This window comes from Lactuca saligna, chromosome 5 (assembly GCF_052625555.1).
Source record: "Lactuca saligna cultivar CGN05327 chromosome 5, ASM5262555v1, whole genome shotgun sequence".
Classification (NCBI taxonomy): domain Eukaryota; kingdom Viridiplantae; phylum Streptophyta; class Magnoliopsida; order Asterales; family Asteraceae; genus Lactuca; species Lactuca saligna.
Genome location: NC_136421.1, coordinates 21,528,665 through 21,542,542, shown reverse-complemented (window position 1 = coordinate 21,542,542; position 13,878 = coordinate 21,528,665). Strand labels below are relative to the sequence as shown.

Sequence of the window (13,878 nt, the reverse complement as noted above, 5' to 3'; positions counted from 1 at the left end):
GATACGCAAAAGTGTGTGCCCTAAAAAAGCTGTCAGATATTTAGAAATTTGAAGAATTTTGGACGCGCATTTTTGCGTGCCCCTAAATTTGTGTCAAAAAAAAAACACGGAGGGCACTTATTAAAAAGAGCGTGTCGTATAAGCATGTCGTTTTATAATTTTTTAGGAAACGCGTGTTCTCTATTAATAACAAAGAGGGGAAACGAAATCCCAAAAGTTAAAAACCCCGCATTGTGTTCTTTTCTCCCTTGTTTTCACCAGTCGAAAATCCCTTCTCCTTACAAGCCCTACGTTCGATTGACGCAGAAGCAGGTTTGATTCTTCTCTTATATGTTATCTTGAGCTTGATTTTCGATATTAGAATAGAATGCAGGGGTTATTTTTTAAACTATCCTAAATTCCACAAAATCGTAGGAACCATTCTTGCTAGGGCTTTTTTCAAGAGCGAAGCTCTCGGTGTTCTTTAACCTCTACAACAATCATCGATCATGACTGTACTTGAATAGTTGAATGTACCGCTTTCTTAACACGCTTTCTTGCTCATATCTATCTCTGATTATACCTCATGACTTCCACACACAAACACTATCGATCATGAAACGTCTTCAAGGTAATCGTCATTCTCCCTCTTCTTCTCTATCCTCTTTTGTTACAGACGAGCAACCTACCGCCTCCACTACCACCATCACACCCTTCTACTATGCACTTCTTCCATCACCCTATGAGAAAAAACCTAAAACCTTCTACTGCCATCACATCGATGCTTCACCTGCTGAATCTATAGTTACGCCAACTACCTCGTCATCCAACGATCCCAAGCAAAACCTAAACCATGTCATCAATTCAATTCAGAAAACCATTGGAACCATCCTTCGGCTCTACCTCACTGTCTCTTCCTTCAATGTTTTCTCCTAACTACCACTTCTCCAACGCCTGTAAGTTATTTACCTACGTATTATCAATTTGATGTATTTTCTAAACACGAGTGTGTTTCAAGATTGCGATACTGACTCTCTGTGTCAAATAAATTCTTAATCAAATCATCTACTTTTACTTATGGAATCTGGATAATTTTATTTTCTATGTATGCAGAAACACACTTGTTATGGAGATGGATAATATGGTGAAAGTGGTACCTCTGTCTGTCTCTACACATAATGTGTTTCGTAAAATGCCCCAAAGAGTATTTTTTCTGATTACAAGTTTTTTATGTTTAGGTACAAGTCAATGCTAAAGAAAGGGGCGTATATTCTTTTGATCAAAAAATTATCTGAAACAATATTTAATTTTACTGCTGAATTTCATTCATGAGAGATTATGTTCCATCTACATTTCGAGTGAAAAACTTTCTTTTGAGCAAACGAGTTATTATTATAGATGAAAAAGGTTTAGCATTTTGATGACTTTAAAGTATGTGATTTGTAATTATAAAGATGTTACATAACGTAGGGAACACGTTTTGAGGCTGATGAGGAGATGTGTGGGGATGATGAGGATAGAGAGGCTTTGCAGGGGACCATAAAGAATATGCAAGCCAATACAAGAGCTCGGATTCAGGTCTATTTAAGTTTCTCTATTCTGCATGAGCCTATCTTCTATATTGAGTGTTAAAGTCTCTCTATTGAGGACTATACTTGAGAAGAGAAATGATTATAGCTGAAAAGATTATTGTACCTGTTATCAGGTGATACCACTACACCCACCCCTGGTGATACTTCAACAGAGAGGACAGTACAGATAGATGGATCCAGTGAGCAAATTGAGGTTGCAAAACAGTTGGTTAATGAAGTAATCAGTGAGGTATGTGCAGTTTTACAAGGAGACCAAGCATCAGCTTGGGTTCAGAAACTGTATGCTAGATTGCACTTGCTTTTCAGTATACATAACATCTTTATTCTTACTTGGATGACATAGTATACTTTGATTGCTCAATATGTGAATCCAATGGCTGCATGATTCAAAATGAAACTCGTTAAAATGTTTTTTTTTTAAAGAACTTTCTACTAATTAAGACAAATTGGGTATCTTTTAGTTAAAGGTTCTTACACCTCCCATTTCTGCCTTTCTTATTTGGTCTGTTATTGTAGAATATATATATATATATATATATATATATATATATATATATATATTGAGATCATCTTATACCATCATCCATAAACTTGATAAATTGCCACCACGTGCTTATATTCCCTATATTCTACATGTAGAATCTAAGGTTGTAGATTTCTGTTGGTGCTACTCTTTGGAATGAACAACTGTCTGAATGGTAAATGCATGCAGATACATATATTTGTAACACCGTAAAATTTAAAACAAATTTTCACATTTTTAAACACATTTTATCAAACACATTTAAAAACAAAATCCCATTGTTTCAATACTTTGGTTCCCAAAATTATATTCCCAAGATCAAATACATAAAAATCTATGCGTGTGTACGAGTCATGCCGATGCCTTCCCGCGATCATCACTGGTACCTGAAACACATAACACATAAAATTGTAAGCATAAAGCTTAGTGAGTTCCCCAAAATACCATACATAACACTGCTAGCCACTCAAGGCTATAACTCTGTGGGCCCGTGGGCCCTAACTCTATGGACCCTCTGGTCCTAACTCTGTGAACCTTTCGGTTCTAACTCTGATATACTCTGACATAAACATGATATAAACCACAGAAAACAATGTTGTATAACATATCACATAATGGCATACGATAACTCTAGCACATACCTCTAGTTACCACTCTAGGTAAAGTATAGTGAGAAGACTCACCTCAGATGTCCCGGTAAATCACCGACTCGGTAGAAATACGATCTAGCCTCCGCCTAAACACATAAAGTAATACTCTCATAAATATAACTCTCAGAACTAGACTCTACTCTCTCTAAGCACCCTCAGAAGGGTAAAAGACCATTTTACCCCTCCTTTGGCTCAAAGGCCCTCATTGTTGACCAAACCCTAAAAGTCAACCAAAGTCAAGGGTCAAACTTTCACCCGACTTGGCAAGTGCACTTGGGCAACTCGACGAGTCCACCTGTGTCCACTTAACTCTTTAGTCCCATTTAACACATCGAGTCCCTCCCTTTACTCGACGAGTCCCCAGGTAAGAATCGTAGGGCTACCCCGACTCAACTCGCCGAGTCTCAAGAACAACTCGGCGAGTACATGCCATGCACAAACTCCATTGACCTCCTGAGGTTAGATCTGTTCCTCAAATCCATATATCTATCCTTCCCAAGCATAAAAATCACGTAAAGTCCAGACCTTGACACTTATATATCATCTAGATGGTATCATTTGGAGATTTAAAACTAAAAATGGCATCCTGAGCTCATAACTCCCAAGATAACTCATAAAGCTCTAAGGGTTAAGGTCTCTGGACCTCTTTGAGTCCAGATCCAAAGCATAAACTCAATAAGGGACCAATTGCTTCACATAAACATCCTCAAAGCAGGTTAGAAAACCCTAACTCTAAGTATAAATACCAAAACTGAAGAAGGTCCGAATAAATACCTCAAGTTGAAGTCTCTGAACTCTGAAACCACTAGAACCACACCTACTTCAGTCTCCTCTTGCTCTTGATCACCTTCTTCTTGCTAAACCAAAGATAGAAAGATCAAATATGGCTTCTCCTTCCTCCCAAACGATCTATCTCACATAGGATGCTATCAAGGGACTGGTAGCCGCAATGGAAGGCTTCTCCTGCCTACCCTCGCGATTACCCTGAAAGTTCCAATATATCGAGGCCCCAACTTGCCCCTCTTCCTGAATCAGATCACTCCTTTCCAAGGAGAGACCTTCAAGAGTACGAAGTCACCGACCTAAAACTTGAGCTCTGACCGACACCTATCCGCGTAACTCTTATGACGACTCTGAGTGGTCAACAACCTCTGCCTGACCTGCTGTATCTGCTCAGTTGTCTGAAGTACGATCTCTGTACTACCCATTACACATTGCCCCACCTCTCCCCAGCAAAGGGGGGTCTGACACCTCCTCCCATACAACAGCTCAAAGGGTGGCATACCAATGCTCGAATGATGGTTGTTGTTGTATGAAAACTCTACCAAGGGAAAATATGTGTCCCAACTCCCGCCAAAATCTAAAACACATGCTCGGAGCATATCCTTGAGTGTCTGAATTGTCCGCTCGCTCTGCCCGTCAGTCTGTGGGTGATATGTGGTACTAAAATGCAACCGCATACCCAACTCCTCATGAAATTTCTTCCAGAACCTGGAAGTGAAATGCACATCTTGATCCAAGACAATCGAGATCGGAACTCCATGTCGCGATACCACCTCTCTCACATACAACTCTACCAGTTTCTCCACAGAAGAGCTATCGCTAATGGCAAGGAAGTGAGCGCTCTTTGTCAACCGGTCTATAATCACCCAAATTGTATCGATACCCCTCGCAGTCCTTGGCAATTTGGTGATAAAGTCCATAGCAATTTGTTCCCAATTCCACTCGGGAACCTCTAACGGCTGTAACTTACCATGCGGTCTCAGGTACTCGGCCTTAACCCGGCGACATGTTAGGCACCTCTCAATGAACCATGCAACATCCCTATTAATACAGGGCCACCAATACTCCTTCTTTAGGTCCAGATACATCTTAGTGGCCCCGGGATGGATAGCGAACTTCGATCGATGTGCCACTTCAATCAAAATGGTATGCTTCCCGCCCACAAACGGTACCCAAATCCAACCCTGAAATGTCATAAGTCCCCGGGTATCGGTAACGAACTCCGATACATACCCGATAACTCGCTCCCTCTTTTGGTTTTCTGGTGTGACAGCCTCGGCCTGGGCCCCTCGAATGGTGTCCAACACCGGAGTCATCACTGTCAATCTCATACAAACGTCTCGCATTGGGACGCTCTCCATCCTACGACTCAGGGCATCGGCTACCACGTTAGCCTTACCCGGGTGGTACAGGATCTCACAATCATAAGCTTTTACCACATCCAACCATCTCCTCTGCCGCATGTTCAGGCTGGGCCGATCCATCAACTACTTCAGGCTCTTAAGATCCGTGTATATGGTACACCGGACCCCATACAGGTAGTGATGCCAGATCTTGAGGGCAAACACCACTGCCCCAAACTCTAAATCGTAGATGGGATACCTTGCCTCATGAGGCTTCAACTGCCTTGATGCATATGCTATCACGTGCCCCCTCTGGATAAGCACCGCTCCCAACCCTGATATCGACGCATCACAATATACCACGAAGTCCTCTATACCCTCCATAAGGGCTAGCACCGGGGCTTCGCATAACTTCTGACAAAGTGTCTCAAAGGAGGCCTGCTGATTTGGGCCCTATGAGAAAGCAACGCCCTTCTGAGTCAACTTGGTGAGTGGCACGAAGATCTTGGAGAAATCCCTGATAAATCTCCGATAATAGCCTGCCAATCCTAGGAAAATCCTGATCTCTGTAGGTGACCTCAGCAACTCCCAACTCATCAGCGCCTCAATCTTGGCCGGATCGACCAATATCCCTTTCTGCTTAACAAGATGCCCTAGGAACTGGACCTCTCGTAACCAAAAATCACACTTGGAGAATTTGGCGTAAAGCCTCTCCGATCTCAAAACTACGAGGATCTCTCTCAGATGTTCCTCATGCTGTTCCTTGGATCTCGAATACACCGATATGTCGTCAATAAACACGATCACCGAGCAATCCAACATCAGCCTACATACTCTGTTCGTGAGGTCCATGAACACCGCGGGTGGGTTGGTGAGCCCGAAAGGTATCACCACGAACTCGTAATGCCCGTAACGAGTCTTGAACGATGTCTTCTGGATGCCCTCATCTCGCACCCTCACCTAATGATAACCCGACCTCAAATCGGTCTTGGAGAACGAAGATGCTCCCTGCAACTGATCGAACAAATCATCGATCCTCGGCAACGGATAACGGTTCTTGAATGTCAGCTTGTTCAATTCCCTGTAATCAATGCACATTCGATGTGAACGTCTCGCATTGGGACGCTCTCCATCCTACAACTCAGGGCATCGGCTACCATGTTAGCCTTACCCGGGTGGTACAGGATCTCACAATCATAATCTTTTACCACATCCAACCATCTCCTCTGCCACATGTTCAGGCTGGGCCGATCCATCAACTACTTCGGGCTCTTAAGATCCGTGTATATGGTACACCGGACCCCATACAGGTAGTGATGCCAGATCTTGAGGGCGAACACCCCTGCCCCAAACTCTAAATCGTGGGTGGGATACCTTGCCTCATGAGGCTTCAGCTGCCTTGATGCATATGCTATCACAAGCCCCCTCTGGATAAGCACCGCTCCCAAACCTAATATCGACGCATCACAATATACCATGAAGTCCTCCATACCCTCCGGAAGGGCTAGCACCGGGTCTTCGCATAACTTCTGACAAAGTGTCTCAAAGGAGGCCTGCTGATCTGGGCCCCATGAGAAAGCAACGCCCTTCTGAGTCAACTTGGTGAGTGGCACGACGATCTTGGAGAAATCCCTGATAAATCTCTGATAATAGCCTGCCAATCCTAGGAAAATCCAGATCTCTGCAGGTGACCTCGACAACTCCCAACTCATCACCGCCTCAATCTTGGCCGGATCGACCAATATCCCTTTCTGCTTAACAAGATGCCCTAGGAACTGGACCTCTCGTAACCAAAAATCACACTTGGAGAATTTAGAGTAAAGCCTCTCTGATCTCAAAACTCCGAGGATCTCTCTCAGATGTTCCTCATGCTGTTCCTTGGATCTCGAATACACCAATATGTCTTCAATAAACACGATCACCGAGCGATCCAACATCGGCCTACATACTCTATTCGTGAGGTCCATGAACACTGTCGGTGCGTTGGTGAGCCCAAAAGGTATCACCACGAACTCATAATGCCCGTAACGAGTCCTGAACGCTGTCTTCTGGATGTCCTCATCTCGCACCCTCACTTGATGATAACCCGACCTCAAATCGATCTTGGAGAACCGAGTTGCTCCCTGCAACTGATCGAACAAATCATCGATCCTCGACGATGGATAATGGTTCTTGAACGTCAGCTTTTTCAATTCCCTGTAATCAATGCACATTCGATGTGAGCCATCCTTCTTCTTCACAAAAAGGATAGGCGCTCCCCATGCTAAACTGCTCGGCGAAATAAATCCCTTCCCTAGCAGCTCCTGAAGCTGCGAGGATAACTCCTGCATCTCTGGAGGCGCAAGGCGATAAGGTACCTTGGCAATAGGTGCAACTCCTGGAACCAAATCGATGCTGAACTCAACCTGCCTCTCGGGAGACACACCCGGTAACTCTTCCGGAAATACATCCGGGAACTCACGCACTATCGGAACCTCATCAATTGACCTCGGTCTCTCTGAATCAACCCTCGTACCCATCACATATGCTACAAACCCCTTACAACCCTGCTGTAGACTCTGCCTCGCTTTAGCGGCTGAACAAAATGTCGACCATAAACGCGTACCCTCGCCGTACACGGTAAGAACTCCCCCACTAGGATCTCGTATGGTCACCAGCTATCTATCGTAGTCGATAACCGCTCCAAACTTACTCAACCAGTCCATGCCCACGATGACACGGACATCTCCCATCGCAATAGGAACTAGATCAATCGGGAACTTGACATCGAAAATCTCGAGTACACATCCTCGAATCACCTCGGTGGCATACACTGCTCTCTCATCAGCTATGGAAACTCTCAGAGGTCGACTCATCACCTCTCAACTAATACTGATGTGCTGACTAAAAACCAAAGATACAAAAGACCGACTCGCACCCGAGTCAAATAACACCAAGGCAGGAACAGAATTCACAAGAAAAGCACCTACACATGTCATAATATAAGCACAACATCTCAACATAAAAGTAAATATACGAAAGAATACATACTAGCCACGACATCGCGCGCTTCACGGGCCTCCTCCGCGGTCAACTGGAAGGCTCTCCCTCGTGTCTTTGGTACCTCGGCCTTCATTGGCCAGCTCTCAGTAGCTCTTATAGCAGCAGGGGCAGACCCCTGAGGTGCTCCCTCGGTAGTCCCTCATAACTGTAGACACTTTACCTTGCGGTGTCCGGTCTGGTTGCAGTGAAAGGATACTGCAAACCCCTTGGGGCAATCCCTGGTCATATGCCCCTCCATGCCACATTTGTAGCAAGACCCCGCTCTGCACACCCCCTCGTGGCTCTTGCCGCACTTGCCATAAGTGCAGCCTTTTTGACTCTCAGATCGCGAATCAGCGAGCTTGGCCTGCTTGGCTACTGGCTGATACGGTGCCGACCGTCGATCCCTCGCCTGAGACTCAGCCTCCTCCCTAGCCTGGGTCTCCAGCTCTCTCTCCCTCTTCCGGGCATTTTCCTGAAGCTCAACAAATGTCCGATACGTCGAGTTCGCCACGAAATCCCGTATATCCCTCCTCAAAATGCTCAAGTAGTGGCTCATACGTGCCTGCTCAGAGGACACGTGCTCTGGGCAGAGCATCGCCCGCTCATGGAACTTCCTTGTAATCACCGTTACAAAATCAGTACCCTGCTTGAGGGTCAAAAACTCTTGGGCTAAACGTTCCCTTTCCACCTGGGGAACATACTCATCTCGGAACATAGCAGTGAACCTCTCCCAAGTCATTGCAGCAAGCTCAGCAGGCGAATAATGCGCCGTCACAAACTTCCACCAGTCCTTCGCTCCCAAGCGAAGCTGGTTCAACACGAACCGGACCCTCAAATGCTCAGGAGACGAGCACGTAAAGAAACATCCCTCCATGTCTAATATTCACCTCATCACAGCAATCGGATCCTGGGTCCCATCAAACTCCGGTGGTTTTGTGTTGCTGAACTCCCGGAACAGCAATGCATCACCGCCATGCGGTCTAGCTGCAGCTACAACTGCAGTGGCCGCAGCAACAACAGCCTCAGAAAGAGCAGTGTATCTCTCATCAAATGTCTCTATCAGGGTGGTCATAATAGACCCGAACATCTCTGGAATCTCATCGACTCAGTGCCTTCGATAGTACGGGCCCAATACTTGGGTTGCGTACTGACCCGGTGCCTTCGATAGTACGGGCCCAATACTACCGACCACACCGACTCAGCATTCACACCAAGTCCTCCTCCCAGAGCCCCAAATCCCAAGTACGCTATTCTCTCTAATCATGTGCTACTCACTAGCAAATCTCTCATAAGCTCCTTACTGCTATCTCAACACTCTTAAGCATTCCTAATAGCAAAATCCCTAGACTAAGGCATCATTTATCAGGCCACTCTAGTCCTAATAAGAATACCTAGTCTTACTCTAGCATGCATAATATAATTCATATAGCATAGCATAACATTTCTTTTACAACTTATTGTAAGGGTATTTTGGGAAATCACCGTTCGGGCATTGGCTGATCGTACACACGGTTCTGCTCTGTCTGTTTCAAAACTCTTTTTACTCCTTTTCTTAAAAAAATTTACTTTATTATCAAATTTTTCCTCAGTTCCTCAGTTTGAGTTCAGATACGCCCGATGATGCATCCGAATCCCTCAAACCAAGGCTCTAATACCAAATTGTAACACCGTAAAATTTAAAACAAATTTTCACATTTTTAAACACATTTTATCAAACACATTTAAAAACAAAATCCCATTGTTTCAATATTGTGGTTCACAAAATTATATTCCCAAGATCAAATGCATAAAAATCCATACGTGTGTACGAGTCATGCCGGCGCCTTCCTGCGATCATCACTGGTACCCAAAACACATAACACATAACACTGTAAGCATAAAGCTTAGTGAGTTCCCAAAAATACCATACATAACACTGCTAGCCACTCGAGGCTACAACTCTATGGGCCCATGGGCCCTAACTATGTGGACCCTCTGGTCCTAACTCTATGAACCTTTCGGTTCTAACTCTGATATACTCTGATATAAACATGATATAAACCACATAGAAAAATGCAGTATAACACATCACATAATAGCATACGATAACTATGGCACATAACTCGAGTTACCACTCTATATAAAGTATAGTGAGAAGACTCACCTCAGATGTCCCGGTAAATCACTGACTTGGTAGAAATACGATCTAGCCTCCGCCTAAACACATAAAGTAATACTCTCATAAATATAACTCTCAGAACTAGACACTACTTTCTCTAAGAACCCTCAATAGGGTAAAAGACCATTTTACCCCTCCTTTGGCTCAAAGGCCCTCATTGTTGATCAAACCCTAAAAGTCAACCAAAGTCAATGGTCAAACTTTGACCAGACTTGGCGAGTGCACTTGAGCAACTCGGCGAGTCCACCTGTGTCCACTTAAGTCTTTAGTCCCATTTAACACATCGAGTCCCTCCCTTTACTCGACGAGTCCCCAGGTAAGAATCGTAGGGCTACCCCGACTCAACTCGCCGAGTCTCAAGAACAACTCGGCGAGTACATGCCATGCACAAACTCCATTGACCTCTTGAGGTCAGATCTGTTCCTCAAATCCATAGATCTGTCCTTCCCAAGCATAATAATCATGTAAAGTCCAGACCTTAACACTTATATATCATCTAGATGGTATCATTTGGAGATTTAACCCTAAAAATGGCATCCTAAGCTCATAACTCCCAAGATAACTCATAAATCTCTAAGGGTTAAGGTCTCTGGACCTCTTTGAGTCCAGATCCAAAGCATAAACTCGATAAGGGACCAATTGCTTCACATAAACATCCTCAAAGGAGGTTAGAAAACCCTAACTCTAAGTATCAATACAAAAACTGAAGAAGGTCTGAATAAATACCTCAAGTTGAAGTCTCTGAACTCTGAAACCACTAGAACCACACCTCCTTCAGTCTCCTCTTGCTCTTGATCACCTTCTTCTTTCTAAACCAAAGATAGAAAGATCAAATATGGCTTCTCCTTCCTCCCAAACGATCTATCTCACTTAGGTGATCTCAAGGGACTAGTAGCCACAATGGAAGGCTAAGAGTGCCCTTAAATAGGGTCCAACCCCGGACGATTAGGGTTTCATTAAATAGTATGGACGCGCTGAGTCCACTCATGGACTCGCCGAGTCCAATGCGAACCCGGATAATAAACCGCGACCCTACTCGGCGAGTCTAAGCATCAACTCGTCGAGTTCCTTCACAACTTCCAAAAATAAAATATTACAATAATATACCTGGGATTCCGGATGTTACAATATTGCATAATGAAAAGAAGGGAGCATATTTGTATATTGGATTGGATTGCCTCTGCAGGGCTGCTAGAAGTTGGAACTTTGTCATCTATACTTACAGTTGTTAGAATCAACTGATGAGTGTGATAAATCTAGGGCTATGAATATGATAAATCTAGGGTTTATATGGATATCTGATATAGTTATTAAGCATATAAAGGATTTAAGGACTCGAATATTATATCTTGTTGCTGATATTGCTTTTAGGATGATTCAGTGGGTGTTGGGGTAGTTGGAGTTTTGGTGACACCAACTTGAAACTGGTATGGCTCTAAATCTCTTTCCAGAAGAACTGCAAATATTTCATTGCTATAGAGATTTCTGCATATTAGGTTTTGATTGAGGATATTAATTGCCTAATTCCTAACACACTATTTATAGGTGTTATTCACCATTTTTATAAACCATAAGTGTTTCTTTGGACAAGAATGATACATTGCTATCATATATTGTATAGTTTTTTTCCTCTTTTTTTTTGTTGTTGTTGTACCCATTCACTTCGAATAGGGAGAGGATGGTCTTCTTCTCACTTGTGTTCTACTGCTGGAGTAAGCTCGGTAATACCACCCGACCAGTACGGTATGTAGGCCATTAAACCCCGTCTTGATATATGATCATCAATATTAATTAATGTGCCTTAATAATGTAATACTAATAATATTTGTGCTATTGATTACTCGTAACATGTAATTGCTTTCCATGCTATTTTTTTCTGCGTACCGTATCTATATGAATGTATAAAATTACTAGTATATGCTTTGTTAATTAATTTTTACCATGCATGTTTATAGAAATGTTTTTTTGGCTAATTTGAGATTATGACGACTTTTATCATATGCAGAATCGTCCAAGAAACTCAATGGGAAGCAGTGGAGGAGGATATTCACAGCAAGGCTACAATACTCGACCCCAGACAAACACCTGGGCCCCACCCGCACCCCAAATGCAACAGAATGGATATGGTTACATGCAACTAGGTGCATACAACGGCCAGCCCGCTCAATACTCCCAACCCCAATACGGTGGCTACCCTCGTTCAGCCGGATATGCCGCTGGCTGGGACCAGTCCGGTCAGCAAACCGCACCGAGAGCTGCTGCTGGTGGTGGTTATGATTACTATAACCAGCAAAGCTCCCCAAACCCAACCACCTAGCATCACCGTGGCGGTAGTAGATAGGTCTGGTTATAGGTACAGTCAGTAGGGTCAAGGTTACGGTTAAGATGGGTATGGTGGGTACTCGCAATCTGGTTATGCGCAAGGATACGATCAACAATGCTATGGTAATCCGATAGCTGGATATAATGAAACCTCTGATGGTCAAACTAGTTTATATGGTGGACAAGGTGATACCACTACTGCTCAATCTCCACCACCTGCATCTGGAGTTCAATCTGGTTATGTTCAGCCTCCACCGCTTGCTGCTGCTTCATATCGTTCCTATGGGGCTCAGCCGCCTTCTGGATATGGAGGATATGGACAAAAGCCTCCTGTTACTCCACCGGATTATGGACAGCCGCCGCCACACCAGTCTCCTAATTCTTCCCCACAAGGTGGTGGCTATGCCCAACCAGCTCCTTATAGTGGTTATGGGCAGGCGGATGCAAGCGGTCAGCGCCCTCCTTATGGTGGTGCTGCTGCTAGGTATGGCCACGCAGCGTATGGGCAGCATCATATAGAGGCTCATATGGTGGTGGTTTCCCCCAGCAACCTCCTGCATATGCCGGCGAAGCGGTTGCTCCGGCAACCGAAGCAAGTCATGGTAGCAGTGGTGGTGGTGGGCAAGTGTTGGTGCAAGTGTTGATTCAGCCAGGCAAAACCTGGCAGCTACATTTATGAATGATTTTGTAAATGCTGGCTTTGGTCAGGTATTTAATATTTTTCAACTACTTTTGTCAAAATAAATAAATAATCTAATAATTTAATTTATGTTTTTCTTTTTAAGGATAAACTAAAGAGGTTCATATGGCCTTCCAGTTAGATAAATAAAGTTGATCTTGCATTAGGAGATATACATGTTGCAAAGTGTATCAAGTCTGACTACCCATGTGTCCCATTAGAGGAAGCTCAAGGTTCTTTACTTCTATTACGAAGTTCTACTCGATTCTTCTCTCGACTACTTCAAAGCAACCACTTCAATCAAATAAGCTCATACCGCCTTTATACACCTTCACATACTTTATAATGTACTTTTAATATATTTCAAGGGAGAACACAAGTAAACACCGGGTTAATCCCAATTGAAAACGTGAAAACTCTTGTTATATCTTGCATGCACTAGGTTTATACAAAATGCATAGTATTCAGGGTAGCCATCCTTGTTAAACCATTTTATGCATTCAAGGACTTAAGATTTATGCTTAGTCAAACATTGTAAGAGAGAATAAACATTGTATACAAAACTATCACCTTAATACAGACTTAGTTGAGAACCCGTGAGACATTTACATCTTCAACACTACCATTTTGCGAAAAGGTACAACTTAAAGTCCTGTCTATTATAACCAGAGTCTCTCGTTTGGGAGAGCGTGTCAAATGTGTATAGATCTATACGGGAAATCATGATCCCACACCCTGACTATTAGCTACAGTCCTTTGTGTGACAGTTTGTCATAAACGTTTCGATACCTGAAGACCGTCACCATAAGCATATTATGTTTAATA

General features: G+C 43.6%; 1 pseudogene; it reads left to right on the top strand.

The window, feature by feature from the left end:
• The first annotated feature begins 594 nt into the window (after positions 1-594).
• On the top strand, positions 595-13,092 carry LOC145045121 (uncharacterized; annotated as a pseudogene).
• Positions 13,093-13,878: the final 786 nt, after the last annotated feature.